General features: G+C 44.2%; 1 long non-coding RNA gene across 4 annotated transcripts in view; it reads left to right on the plus strand.

Annotated features, from left to right (window-relative positions):
- The window catches only part of LOC106036625 (uncharacterized), a 45,201-nt gene that overhangs the window by 7,803 nt on the left and 22,104 nt on the right, over positions 1-15,294 (plus strand). For all 4 annotated transcript variants that reach the window (XR_001207470.3, XR_001207469.3, XR_007162234.2 and 1 more), the window contains exons 2-3: positions 18-130; positions 11,858-12,028. This is a non-coding gene — a long non-coding RNA (uncharacterized lncRNA). The remainder of the gene's footprint in view (positions 1-17; positions 131-11,857; positions 12,029-15,294) is intronic.

The raw sequence follows: 15,294 nt of genomic DNA on the forward strand, positions 1-15,294 counted from the left end.
GCTGTCTTTTTTTACAGCTTCCCTGGTGCACGAAAGAATGGGGCGGCCATTTTGGCGGTTGCCCTCTAAGCTGCATGTGCCAGCCAAGTGACAGTGTGAGGGTGGCAGCTGAGGGAGCCGTCTCCCAGAGGTGAGGCGCTCTTGTTTGGTTTTGGTAACCCACAATGTTTGCAGGTTGGTGTGGGATGTGCATTGCTCTGTCATCCAAGAAACTGTGCTGTAAACACAGAAGAAGGGATGGGGTGGGAGTGGAGATGCAGTTTGAAGTCGGTCTGCGCTTTACTGGCTGTGGGTAAGGATAGAGAGAAAAGCAGCATTGGCACCTGTTAGTGGCCATTAAAAACTCCCATGTTCTGCTAATCTGTGCTCGTAAAAAGGCCATCTGCTAATGCTCAAAGGTCATTAACTTACCAGCCCTGTTTACTCCTCCCTCATTGGCTGGGCCAAGCCTTTCTGAGAAAAGAGGGCTTAAATGGTTATTATGGTGGCGCCTGCGAGCGCTGCTGTATAGTTAAGGGTCTGTCAGTATTTTCATTAGAAACCCAGACTTTCAGCGCTTTTTAAACTTGGCCATTAAAGCATGTGCTTCTTGCTGCCTGCTCAGGCTCTGGTGTAGCCTGGCAGGTTTCAGGGACAGAAAGAATTGTAGGCGTTTTTTTATTTTATTTTTATTTGTGCTTTTAGAAATCAGTTTGGCTTCCACTTAAATTTGGAGAATTGATAAGTTCAGAAAGATTTGGTCTGGGATGCTCTGACAGCACTTCTTTAACTCAGTTGTGGCTGTGCTTTGGGAAGTGAAGTTCTATATCGGATTTGTTGATAGATAAACTGTTTATTGCTTTTACATTTTCATGACAAGAAGTAAATCATAAAAAGAAAAAAACAGAAATTATAAGACTTTGTGTGTAGCTCTAAGGGCTATTTTTCTTCTCATGAACAGCACAGGGATGTACATTTTGCCCTGTAGACTTGTTCACACCCTGTTATGGCACTGGAGATTACATCAGTGTTCTGACCATCCAAGACATTGCCTTCCTCATATGTTTCATTCAGAGTCTTCTCTTTCATCTTTCTCATCTGATAAGAACCAAAAATAGCTATTTTAATAACGAATTTAGCTGCTGAGATTTGCACATCGTCTTGCTGTGCCACTGTGGAAGTGTGGTTTACCCTCTTAGTGCAATGCATCGGGTTTGCAACTTAAATTGAGGCCTCCTTGGGGTGAGACTGGCATTTGTCTCTTTGGGCCATGAAAAATCTGGTGTTTCAGCAAGCTGGGAAATTGGGAAATAATGTTAAAATAAAAATTGATCAACTGCTTATACTTGAAAGTGAACCAACTTCTGGTATGTATTAGCAGAGGTGCAAGGTTGTGCTGGATGCTGCTGTTGGGGTTTCAAGAATCAGCAGTATGGGCTCCCTGTATGTCTCTTTGTGGTGAGGAAATCCTTATACACAAGAAAATGCAACCACCCGAAATCTCTGCACAAGAGACACGACATATAACTTCAAAATACAGATGCAAAATTACATATCTGTGAGGGTCCACCCACCCTTCTTCTGCTGTGCTCACATGAGATGGTGTCCGCAAACAGGCAGCATTTGTGGCCTGCATGGTCCAGGGGCTACAGGTGGGTTAGGGAAGAAGCTGAGGCCTGAACTCTGATTTGCCTTGATTTCATAGGTTTTAGTTAAACCTTTAAGGTTACATTAACATAGTTTTCTTGCAGTTAAATGGAACAATCTAAAATTTTGATAATTCTTCTTTCCTTCTGAGACTTCCCTGTGATAAAATGGGATATAGCTGCTCAAGTTTTTATCCTTCATTTGTGATAATGACAGTGGCTGTCTCATAAAAACCTGCCTTTTATCTTTTCCAATTAGCCGAGTAGCTGCGCTCTTGTGCTGCAAAGTCCACCGCAGCCCCTTGCCAAGCATGGTGAGAACTCTCTCCCCACACCTCCACAGGACGAGTCTGTCCACAGCACCCACCTGCAAATCTCCGCTCCTGTTGCCATCAGTTAAATCTTTTGCTTTCTGCATACCATAAAGAAGAAACCAGGGTCAATAGATAACGAAAGCTTATTTATAACCAGGACTCTCACAGTTCAGTCTCTGCTGCCTTTTATTTGAAAGGGAGCTTCTGTCACATTTAGTTTTTTAATAACTTTTTGTTTAATGCATTCAGGCTTTCCCTTGTGGATTTCACGGGGGTGGGAGGGTGGTGTGGGGGTGTTCGTCCAGGCTTTAGGAAAAGTTCATGCTGATGTCTGTGATTCACTTGTTCTTCAGATTGTTTTTTATTTCTGTTCCAACTGAGCTGTGAGGCCAACCAGGGACAGGATGCTGTTGTGCTGGCCACTGTGTATGAAGAAGGAATATAGGCTGCCTTGGAGACCTAAGAGTCATAAAAGAGAATGCAAAAATGTAGAGGGAACCACAATCTCGGTTTTCAAAAACAGCTTTTCCAAACCATGATGTTGAAGTTCAAAATAAAATAAATCCAAAGGTCTCCTTAAGTCAGCAGAGGCAGTTTTGCCAGAACCCTCTTCTCACCAGTCAGTCCTTCTTAAACCTATAACAACCCAACAGGTAGTTAAAATAGTCCCAGCTAATTGTAACCAGGACTGCTGGCTTCTTCTGAGCTATTGTTCTGATTATGCACCACAGCCAAAAGCTTCAGGAGGTATATAGACAAAGTGGTTAGTGTAAGAACTCAAAACAAGAACAACTACAGGCCTGTTTTTTTATTAAACTGCTATAAAAGCAGGCCCTGGGTCTCTGCTGCAGATGTGTCACAGTCCTCTGCTCCAGTGCTTCCCATCAAACTATTTTTAACCTTATTAAACAGCGGAGACAGTCTCTGGCTGCTGGTGGTGGAGCTCACCCGCCTCTCGTTATAAATTTTCTTTGGTTTATATCTTTATCTCTGAAGTGCAAGTCTGTGACATGGTAGATCTCAGCTGAACATAATCCCCATACAGATCTGTGTTGCTATAAAAGAGGTTGAGGCTGGTGGTAGGTCTCCAAGTGGAGCAGATGAGAAGAAGTTGTTGCCTCCTTGGCATTTACATGCTGATTGGACTTCAGTTTCATCTTCTAAAAAGGTTTCTGAAATTGAGCTTTACCTTTTTACGCTTAGGCCATGCAAACAATCCTCCTTTTAACCAGTTTGTAGCCTTGGTCCCTGGCATGATTTGGGACAGCCCACTGTCAAGTTGCTGTTTGCCAGAGGTTTCACTGCAAAGGTTTGCCCACCTGGTACATGCAGAACAGTTTGACCTGTCAAAAACAACTATTATTTACCGTATTATAAAGGGGACGATAATTGGGAATGATCAGGGGAGGACAGTGAATGAAGGGATACCTCCGATCCACAGCTTGGGATGTGACTTTTTCTGACACAGAGAAGTGAGTTGGGTGGAAAGCCTTGGTGGGATGGCCACCACAGCCCCACGAGGGCTGTGGGTGAGATGGAGGTGGTTGCCCAAAGCAGCTCAACTCAGAGCTTGCTCGGGGGGCTTTGCATGGGGCAGGCAGACCCAGCGAGCAGCGGCGTAAGATGATGTCTGTAATGGGCCAGATCATCGGTTGGTATAACTCGGCATTGCTCCACTGACTTCTGAACTACAGCGGGTGTAATAATTTGGGGTGCTTCATTCAGACTTTCTGGAAACACACAGGTATGATGTAATTTGTGCAACTTCGCACCACTGTTATTTTCCCAAGCAGAAAATGTTAGATCCTTTTTTTTGATAAAGGCTGTTTTGTCAGCATAAGCAAGTCAAGCCTATTACCTCTTGGACAAGAGATTTTTGGGGGAATTTTATTGTGGTAGACACTGTAAGGTAATTTGAAAGGGAACGGTGCAGTGAACAGTCATCTACATCTCTGAAGTGGTGGGAAATGCCTGGGTATGTCCCATTTTCCTTCCTTCTATTCTTCTGTTTGAACCAAGTACTAAAAAAGGTGTTTCATATTTTTGCAGTAGTCAGTACTTAAAATATTTTTGTTCCTTCTAGGTACTGACACAATCTGCTTTGGTAGTACACAGGAAAGCAAACAAGCAAAGAAACAGAAAGCACAGGCAATTCCTTGGATGTCATGTTTCACTGAGGCTATAAAAGGAACTAGGCAGCAATTTGTTGGGATTCTTTCTCAGCACACAGCCAAATTGATGGCGAGTTTTAGAGCTGGAAAAAAATTGCCAAGGGAAGGGCGAGGGATTTTACTTTGCAGATATACTTCTGTTTTACTGTATTTATTTATTTGTTTATCTCTTGCTTAGGAGTATTGGGTAGGCCTGTTCCATAGGATTAAATCATATCCCAAACCTTCCTGGCTTTGTGACAGTACAAACATTATTGGATTTAGTTCCCTTCTGCTTATCCACCTCCTTTCTTCCAAGATCCCCATTATTACAATAATACCCACAAAACTCCTGCTCTGAGATCAGAGGGGTTTTCAAGTGTCAAAGCAATCAGCAGAACATACCTGTTCCTTTTAATCTCCATTAATTCCATCGTGGGGGACTATCCCAATAAATGATCATGTATCCAAAAATTCTTCCTCTGTAATAACACTTGAATTTTAGCTCACAGTTTTCATGAAACTGTCTCTGATATGAAAAAGATATACTGGAACCTTCTTATGCCATCAATAAAATAAGTTTGGGTTGAAAAATTATCTTACGGAATAAAATAGAATAACAAAAATCCATCATTATCTATGTTTCAGAAAAGGATTGTGTTTTGTTTAGCATTGTAGTTAGAAATGATGTATGACTACATCATAAAACACTTATATTAAAAAGATCTTCTCACCCTGAATTCAAAATATATATTGTACTCTCTTATCATCCAGTCATTTTAGAGTGAAAGTTAAAAATGCCCATCCTGTGGTAGTAGTCGCTGGTATTATATCTTATAGCTGATATATTCTTCTAATACTTTTACTTAAAAGGCCTATTACTCAGTGCTCGTGAGCGTAGACATTTATTTTGTTATTGAAAATGGTAATGCTCTGGATAGTATTTTTGTATTTAGATCAGCATTTACACTTTTTCAATGGGCTGCTGAAGGTCAACCCAGCTTGGTCTCCAGCTTCCGTGACATGGAGACCAGTCACAAGGCCTTTTCTCTTTATGGTTTCTTCCCCCAAACCCTGGAAACTGCCCTGAGGTTGTAGGGTGCTTGGCCACTGGTGTTTTGAATTTGTCAGAGATGTTGGTGCCCTGATTTTGCAGGTGCTCCTGCACCTTCCAATGATATTTAGATACAGAGGGCAAAAACACAAGGTATTCTTCTAGCATTTTATGACATTTTATAGCATTTTATAAAGGCTTTGCCTGGGTTTTGGTAGATCTAGGCATGCACAGGGAATTTGGGGCATGTCTGAATACCTCATTGGTGAAGGGAGCAATCCTCTTTATGGGGTTAGAGGCAGTGTAGAAAGGGAATTTCCTTTATTTTTGCTTTGCAAATGCCAATATGTGGTCTAAGCTTTCTGCTGTTTGCGCATATGTGGAAAACCAGTAGTAGTGCAAGAAACTGAATATGGGGAGAACAAAGGGTGCCTCATGCCGTGGTTCAAAGTTTTGGAGGCTTGAGCTGTCCAGGTGTTTTCCACATAAATCCCCGTATCAGGAACAGACAATATGATAAAAAGCAGGACTTTTCAGCATACTGGTTTGATGTGTTGGAGATGAAGTTCCTTCTGCCTGAAGTATGAATGTGGGTTTACATGAGAGAGCCCAACCCTAGGGGAAAAACACGGGGATGCTGGGGTCTGGATTCGTGTTGTGGTTTGAAACACGCAGAGCAGACTGATACCTGACATTGCAGTATTCTGAGTGAATGCCCCACTGCTGAAAACTGACTGTTGGATGGAGAGGTAGGAGAAGGAAGGTGGTCTTCTTGGTGTTTTTTCTCCTGAAAGAACCTGGATCTGTGCGGAACATGAGTATCTCTGAGCTCTCAAGGTTTCACAAGGGTGGGATAAAATCCTATCTCACACATTTGATAGGAATTTTGGTCTCGGGAGGAGCTTTGTTGAAGTGGTAGGAGAGTGTTTGGCATTGGTTCTCCTTTAGGATTGGGTAAAGTCAGGCCAGTCACTTTTGTAGGAAAGTGAATGCCAGCAGAGGAGGGAAGTTAGCAAAGTAACTGACCTGAATGCTCCTCTCTGGCCTGCAGAACAATTTACTGGAGGGGCAGTTAAATGGCACAGATTAAGCTCATTAATGGTTCAGATATTTGCTTGGTTTACACAATGCTGTCCAGCAAATTATATTGATGCTTGACAGAATTATTGTCATTATTTATTTTGCTGTAAGCCAGATTTATAGATATTTGTGGCTTTTGTAAGGCTAAACATAAGAAACATTAATAGCTTTACTAATTATATCACTGCTTTAGAGATATAAATAGTGATAAAAATGCCAAGTAAAGTGAGCTAGTAAAACATTTTAAAGAGAATTTTAAAGTGAGTTACTGATTGATGATCCCTTGGGTGAGTCTTAACTTCTGAATGTGAGAGCGGGGCTTCCCGCTGGGGTACGAGTGCCTTTTACCTCCATCAGCTCTTCTGGGAGAGGCAAGGAAGAGCAGTGGTTGTACTGAGCACATGATTCTTACATCAGATGGCATAATCTGAAAAAATTGAAATCCTATCACAGCGTAAACTGAGGCTGAATTTATTACGGAAGGACGGGTTTTTTTCCCCTTCACCTGGTCCTCAGCCCCTCCTGACTTCTCGACGGTTTGTCTCCCGCTGCGTGCTGAAATCGCAGCCTCCAGAGCAGGAGTTGTCTCCTCCTGCCTGCTGATGGGCACGGGCAGGCCCTGGCACAGTGCAGCTCTGGGGAATTCAGGGTCCTATCAGCAATATGAATTATAACTTCATAGGTGTTGAAGTCTTTAATTGGCATAACTCGCTCTGTCCAGGGCTATATACAAATTAAAGGCATGGTTTTTACACGGCTGTCAAATAAAAAATCTTTCTGAACTATTGATCCTGGTTTTGCTGTGAGCACCCTTTTAAGGGGGGGGATAATGAGTGAGAAAAGAGTTAATAAATGTTCAGCTGTTACCGTGAGCATGACTGGGAATCCATCATGGGTGTAAGTGCTGGTTGGACCCTGGACGATAACCCAGGCCTGTTTGACCGTGATCAGTGCCACCGTGAATGAACCGGCAGGGCCCTGGGAGTTGGGGCCCTTAGGGACAGCGCATAGTCTGTGCTTTTCTCTGATACACGGCACTGTGAAGCTCTGCGAGTTTTAGTTTTCACTGAGCGTAGGAATGACCTGGTAGGAACTGCCTTGCAGCTGGTGGAAAGACTCGTGGTCTCTGATGGCCCTTGCGATCGGCAGTGCTGCAGCGCTGTCTCGGAGTGAACTGCCAGGGGAAATTTCTCCCAGGTGGGGAAAAAGAAACAATTTGCTTTCCTTTGCCTGTGATTTCCTATTAATTGGTCTTCCTAATGCAGCTGTGAATAGTGTGTTGTGGAGGTGGATGTCCCTAGGAAGAAAGCTGGGACCAGCTGATCTGTGGCAAATCTCACTGCTGCCAGGCGGGAGGAGCACGAGGGTGGTGGGTTACAGGCAAAGCTTTAGTGCAGACCTTGCTGATGGGGGGTGTAATCCTGAACCCCCTGAAATCCTCTGCATTTGGGCTGCTTCCTCCCAGTCAGAACAGACCAAGCAACTGGTTGCATGGCTTGGAGTCCTCATTTGGAAACTGGGGTAGTGCTGGGGCTGGCAGAGCACTGTGTAGCACCCAAGTGGTCACCCAGCCCACATGAGCAGCTCGGCTGCACAAAGCAACTGGTGACCCTCGTAGGAACAGCCTTCAGTGGAAGATTTCTGGAGTTTCTTTCTAGTCATGCTGTAAATATCAGAGGGGCTGTTTCCCCTTTGATCCCAAACTAGAGATAAAAGGAACAATTCGCACACATTTCTGAACCATAAAAAAACATGTGTCTTGACATTGGTTCCAGAAACAGGCCAAGATGTAGGATATTCTTATTCTTTTCTGAAACATTTGCACTGTGTCTACTCACCATGTCATAAAGCTGTGCCATAGCCTTAGAAAATAACCTCACAGCACAGTTTTTAAATTTAATTCTCAAAACATGAACAAAAAGAAGAGTCTGTTTGCTGTAGGTTGGCAGAAGTTTATAGTCAACATTAAAACTTGAAGTCAAATTGCTATACATTGCTCACTTATTTCCATGTTCTCTAATATACTCCATAGTGCAGTGTTTTAGCGTATTTAGGAAGTGAGGATATTTAGACTTTTTATGGGCTTTGAGTTAGGGGAAGAAATGGCTTGGTGTGGTTCTAGCTTGGAAAAAGATGAGATAAAAATGCTGTTGGTGCATAGTCCTACTGTGGGTGGGTTTCAGGTTGAAACCTAGTCATTGGAAAATTAAACCCTTGCATTTTAGTGCCTCTTCCTTCTCAGAAGTGTAAACATACTTGGGCCTGCACTGGTTTCTTTTCCTCTTCATGCATTGGAGACTGTATCAACTGGTGGGTCAATGGAGTGCAGTGGGTGGGTGAAGGCAGCAATGCCCCTCAAGGTGAGAGGGCTTCCGACTCCTTCTCCAGTGTCTTTATGCAAAAGCTTGCCTCAGAGACAAATTAATTGATCAGAGTCAGTCTGAGGCAGATAGAAACCAGACAAGACTGTTCCATTTGCTTTAGCAGATGCACTGTTAACGTGGCATACCCTGGTTTTATGAGCCTTTTTGGGACCATCGCCCTCCACCTGTGCTCATGTTCATGAGCTTCCTTCGCTCTCCTTCCCAAGATGGCTCTTAGACTGACAGGTATTTTAAAATTCTTGGAGAACCTTGCATCTCCCCCAGAGCCTTGTCAACTACCCTAAAAAAGACATCCACCAGTTGGAGGGTAAACCCCAGTTTCGCTTTGGCTTGTAGCCAGGTGGTTCTGCTGTCTGCCATATTGCACATGCCTGCTGTTTTAAAGGTGGCATCAGATCGGGGGAGAGAAACAGAAACGGAAAAAAGGGAGAGAAGGTCTTCAGCGGTGGTGTCTTGGTTTGGTTGAAGCCTCTTATCCAGGTAAAATCAGAGATTGTTTGCCTTCTGTTGATCTTTGAAAGCAATTATGAAAAAATATGGGGCAAGATGGGTTGCCAAGAAATACCTGTCCTGAAGTTTCAGAAGGTTCATAAACTGCATTGACAAAGAACACAACCCCATCTAATTATCTTGCACCAGTAGGGATAAAGGTTCAGCAGTTGAGTGAGATTGTCAGGACCAGTCAAATAACGTTGATATTTTTACCTCCATGTTTTTTCGGGAAAAGGGGATGTTGCATCTTTTAATTAAATGTTATATGAATACATTTCAGATAGACCCAAACACAGGGCAACTGTGTTTCAGAAATGCTGTTTCTACATTTAAAATGTATTTGAAATGTAATTTAAGAAAAAAGATAATGGAAAAAAAAAAACTAAAATAACTCGAAACAAGCCAGAATATAGTAGCTCATCATTACACTAATATATCAAACAATATGAGCTTAGCTTAATTATCCCCTTTGAGAGTTGAGAAAACTAAGCACAACCTTCAATTTACAGCTGTTTGGTGCCGGGAACCTGAATTATTATTTAAGAAGAAGGGAAAAAAAAAGTTTATTTATTGTGACCTACACTCAGTTTTTATTCATCATGGAAAATCTGTATATTCACAAATGAGGGCTATTCATCTGCAGACTGCAGCATTCTTCAGCTGTCCGGGGCTGCATCAGCCGCACTTCTTCAGCTTTTGTGTTCATCTCGAAGCCTCTTCATCCAAATTGTTCATCATCTTGATGGCGGAGCTTTATCTTGCTCTAGTGCAGCTGCATTCCCCTTATCCAAAGTGCTGAGAGATACAAGGGAGAGGGAGAGAGGGAGAGAGGGAGGCAGAATAGAAAAGAGAAAAAGGAATGGCCAGTGCTCATATGAGGATAATTTGTAGTTTCTCAATAATAAAAAAAAAAGGAGGACAGGCTAATTACTGGCTTAACTAGGGCAGCCTGTGGATCCTCATGTCAAAAGGACTAGCGTAATTATTTGCCATCAAAGCACATTCATATTGTGGTACAAAAGAAGGGCCTTTCGCAAATGGATCTCACTAATAAACAGGGCTGAGAGGAGCATTATGTGTCTCCCTGGATGCAAGCGCATTAACACAGTGACATGGAGCATAACTCTCAGCCTGGAGAGAGGGAGAGAGGAGGGGGGGGGGGAGAATGATAATTATCCCCCTCCCCAGCCTTCCTCTCCTGTTCCTTTGTGTCGGGCTAGCAAGCCGAACGCGACCCGCTGGAAGGCCCAAGGCAGGCTATTAGTGACCTCTGAGCATTGACAAGGTGGCTACACTCTTAAAAGCCTGGCTCTCCATGTCAGGAGGGTCGCCGGAGCCCACGAGAGGAGCTTTAAATGGTCCAGCAAACACTTCAACCTTAAAGACACCTGGAAGGTCGTGACCAATTTAATGTAGATGAATCTGGCATAAAGAGGGCTCTTTTGAATCCACAGACAAAAGTTTTTTTCTTTTCTTCTTTTTTTTTTTTTCCTTTACACGTTGTTTTTTCACAGATCTTAGCATAAGAGATAGCAGAGAAAGACTTGATTCTGGAGACCACTCCTGCACTCGCTGAGCAGATGTGGTGCCAGGCGGCCTTAGAGGCTGCGGGTTTTCATTAGGACAAGTAAACAGGCTTGGGAAGAAAGAGAAGGAACGAGTGTACATCTTCAAGGGATGTCTGCAAGCACCAATGTACTAACGCGTTTCAAACTCCTGTGAGCGTATGTAGATGTGTCCGTAGGTTATACATGAAGAGTTTTTTGGTTTCCTTTTTAAGGCCCCAGCTCCACGGGGCTGTTTGCTGTGGTTGCAGGCTGGCTGAGAGAGGTGCCCCCACTCCTCGCCGGCCATCCACCGAGTGTGTCGGCGGGCTGGTGCCTGCCACAGGCAGTGCTCCTGCCAGCAGACACCGGGCAAGCTGGCGATTAAACGTCTTCGCAGTTCAGCTTGGGAGAGCTGCTGGGAAGTGCTAGGCACGGTCGTTTTTTTTGCCCACGCTCTTTGCTTGCCATGTTTTCCTGTGCAACCTCAGCACCTGGGCGTGCTGAGTGCCAGCAGGTTTTCCCAAGGAACTCCCTTCTGCCCCACAGCCCCTGCGGCTGCTCAGCCCCTCCGAAACCCCTCGTGGTGGGGAAGGTGTGGGCTGCATGAGGGGAGGCTGCGTGAGCCAGCGCTTCAGCTTCTGGGAGGAGGCAGCAGGGTGGCTGGAGGAGATGGCAGCAGTGATGCTTTTGGGGGGGGGGGGGCATCTGTGATAGGAGAGGTGGGCAGGGGGCACAGCTTGGAGCCATGGGATCCCCAGGGACCTTGAGATGGTGGAAGTGAGCTGCCCACCTCTGATGTTCTGCTCCGGATGAACTTACAGATTTTCAATGTTGCTTTTTGGGGGGAATGCCTACTTTTTCTTCATTTTTAATTTTTTTAAAACACCTACTGTGAGTTCAGCATGTATTCAGTGCTCATGTTGCAACTTTTATTCAAAAGTAATCTGGTTCTTCATGGGTTATGTACTATAAAATCGCTTTACTAGTCATTGAAATGTAAATTGGGATTGTTCTTTCTTGTGACATCCTTTCCCAACATTGCAAAACACAGTTCACAACTAGAAGGAGGAACGGTGTTGGTACGATCAGGGACCACGTAGCACATGGTGACATAAATCCGTGCATACAGCCACATGCAACTGGGATAAAAGGATTTTTAAGACCAACTCATATGTGGCAAGGAGCTGAAAACAAAGTTATTTCCTTTCCAGCACTCTTCTGGGTCACATCCAGGTCACGCTACAGAGAGGAGCCTCATCACAGCGTAGCACTCGAGGACATTGTTGCCCATGTCACACCGACGAGCAGTGAGAGCCCAGGGCTGCACGTACCTGTTAGCATCGCCCTCCACAGGAACAGCTCACCAGGACGTTACGTTTAGGGTGAGAGTTGCGAAACTGACAACCTCGTGCACTTGATCACGTGTCAGGCGTGAAAAATCATGAGATGAGTTTAAAATTTGTGAAGTTAAAGTAATGGTAGATCTTTCATTTTCCGTTTTTATTTGTTTTTTGTTTTTAATCCTCACTTGGTACCTTTAGCAGGGAATAGGATTTGGAATTGTCCATATTGTGCATTGCAATCAAGAAGAGCAGCAAAAATGGGCTTGGGCGTGAAAAAAGTAATTCAGGAGGAGACTCTTCAGTGCAAATCACAAAAACCTGATGCAACTCATACTAAAATAGCAAACATTGGCAACGTGAGAGTACGGTTAAACGTATCCAGTCAGGGCTTTGGGGCTGGGCAGCATTCCTAGGAAATGGTCAATGTGTGTGACCTGAAACACCAAGTATTCACCCATCTGGGAGCTGTACCCCACAAAACATGAAGCAGTGGAGGGATGGGGACCCACTGGGGCTGAAGCCCCTTATGGTGTCCTGGACATTTCCTTGCCTCTTTAGCCCTACAATTCCTTTTGCCCATATTTCCCTGGATTTTAGAAAATTCCGCATACTCTGTTTCACCTTTAGTATACATAAAATTGTAGCCAGGGACTTAATGGCAGAACTGGACCCGCTGATGTATAGGTATACTGAACGTAATGAATTTCACCTTAAAATAACTACCTCTAGAAATGGGATTAGAGAAGTCAGCTTTACAAACTTGGGAGATGGGGGGGGGGGGGGGGGGTTGCCCTTTTTTGGGTCTTTTTAAATTAATCCCAGTGAACTTTACTGGTTTAGTTGCATCCAACCATGCCAAAGACCCAGTGCTGATATTAGCAATAAAAACATTATTATTAATGTTGTTACATCAAATTAAAGAGTTAGAGTTAGCATTTGTAAAAATATGTAAATAAATAAAAATCCCGTATTAATGGTGACTTTTTTTGCCATTAGCCGTTGCTTTTGCAGTATTTTATACACTAGTATGGTGTTTATGAACCTGGCTGTGCATTTCCAGTGTTGCCAAGAATAATCGGAGACAAATATAACAGTTGCAGAGCTTTTTTCCTGATGAAATTGTATTTCTGCTTCTAAATCCAGAGCTGGCCTCCAGCAAGGGACTGTGTCCTCTTACAGCAGAAGTGTGCCGTTTGAACTTTGCTATCGTCTAATGCTTTCAAGGTTGCTTGTCTAAAGTGACTTAATTTGTACTGCAGAACTAGCCTTGTACCCACAAACGCTCCAAAAGCCACAGTGAGCCAGGGCAGCAGGGCTATTACTAATTTTTTATTAAAATCCCTTAGGCACACACAGAAGGCCCAAAAGCAGCTTTAATAATAGACAACATACAGCACATTTTTCTTGTATTGCCATGTAATCAAATCTAAAGCTTCTGTTCACTTTCTTTGTTTTACCTAGAGGACCAGCTTCCAATTTAGTTGTGGCCTGCACTAAACTGATTTTTCATTGTAATTAATGCCTACTTTGGCCTGAGCCACTTACACAACTTTCCATTAGAGGTTTGCAGCCATCCGCAGAGTATATCGCTGAGTTACCCTCCCGATCCTGCTACAGTTGCAATTTTTGTTAAACTGTTTTTTTTTATTATTATTATTTTGCAAGGAATGTTTAAATTACACAGCCAAATAGGTTTCTTTTCCCTTTTATTTTTTCTCTCCTTTCTCCCCCCCCACTCCCTCTCTTCCCCCCGCCTGCTGCACCTATTAAAGTGGTTGGGCAGGAGTCCAACTGGAAGGAAAGCCTTTAAGTGATTTCAGAAAGGGCTAGTGGAACTTATTTAGGCCCGGGGTCTGCTGTGGTTAATTTTCAGTCTGTGTTTTGTGCTGTCCATTTCCTCTGAAATACTACCTGGGGTTTAAGGTTCCTCAGCACAGGATGTTAATAGGCCTCTGCAAACATTCAAAAGGCAGCTTTCCCACCACTAACCTTAAAAAGATTGTGGCACTGGGCCCAGGGTCAGATTGAATAGATGAAAAAGTATATGCTGTGCTTTTGCTTGCTCCTTGGACCTTTCCCTGTTGGCTTGCCTGACATTTTCAGTGACTTTTCTTAGTACCTTATTTTCAGCGTGCTTCCTAGAAAATTCTGCTTATTACCTTCCCCTGTCCCCCCTAAGAGCATTGCTAAATCAGGAAGAACAACAATTTGTAATTACAGTTTGCTGACTTCTCGGACTCTTCCCTTTCAGCCGTGAGGTGCTGCTTTCTTGTGGCCCCTCCGCACCAGCCGAGCCCCTCCGTGTGCGATCCATACGGCACCGCCACTGGCACCGGACCTGGGGCACGCCCTGCAGATCCGGGGAGAACATCCCCACGGTGAGGGTGAAGCAAAGAGCTAATAACCAATTGCGTGTGCCTCTGCCTCTCAGGCTTTCCTCTCCAGCTTAAGAAATGCAGAGGTTTACATGTGCGGGCCTCTGGGCGCTGGGATCACACCCTTTGCAGTGTTCGGGTTTGGGCACTGATGTTCTCGCCCTGCTGGTGGCATCGCTCAAAAGGGACTGAAGGCTGTCGGCTCTGTGTGCACCCTCCTTATATAGTGTAAAGCATGTGCACTAACATACATCTCACTTGTACCTGACAAATTAAGCAAAGCCAGTGCCAAAAGGTGCCCGGTGTCCTTCAGTCTGCAATGCAAAATTATTGTTTCTACTATTTTAATGTGTGTGTGATGGCCTCTGAGCCAAGGGACAGGTTGTTTTGGCCTGTTGTGTAGGTGCAGCTCCTGTTAGGAGGCAGATGCATTTAACTTAAGGGCTCACCGGGGTGCAATATTTGGGTATCTAGAAATGTGTCCTGCTAGACTGCCTTGGGCTGAGGAAGAGAGGTGGAAGTGATACCTGGGACCACATAGGTCTGCTCTTTATTGTCGCTATGTCTGATTTCCCCTTCTTACAGCAGGAAGAGAAAAAAGCAGATTTTTTTTTTCTAGAATACAGTGGTAGTTCTTCCATAGTTGATAGTGGAACCAACAAAGTGTTTAAGAAGACTGCCCAGATGTTCCAGATGTGCAGGTAGTGGGCCAGGAGATACGCTGAGCAATGGGTTTAAATCCTGACCCATGCCAGCTGCCCTTCTAGCTTTTGACTCTGGTCCAAAACTTGTCCCATTTACCTCTGACTCATTTGCAAGCTCTGTCCTTCCCCCCACCTCTGTAAACCAGAAGTCCTCCAGGTGACGTAAACGTGTTTCATGGGGGTGTTGGCAGACTGGTGTTCGGACCGTCCCTGTGGTGGAGGCGTA

Source organism: Anser cygnoides, chromosome 3, assembly GCF_040182565.1.
Source record: "Anser cygnoides isolate HZ-2024a breed goose chromosome 3, Taihu_goose_T2T_genome, whole genome shotgun sequence".
Taxonomy (NCBI): Eukaryota; Metazoa; Chordata; class Aves; order Anseriformes; family Anatidae; genus Anser; species Anser cygnoides.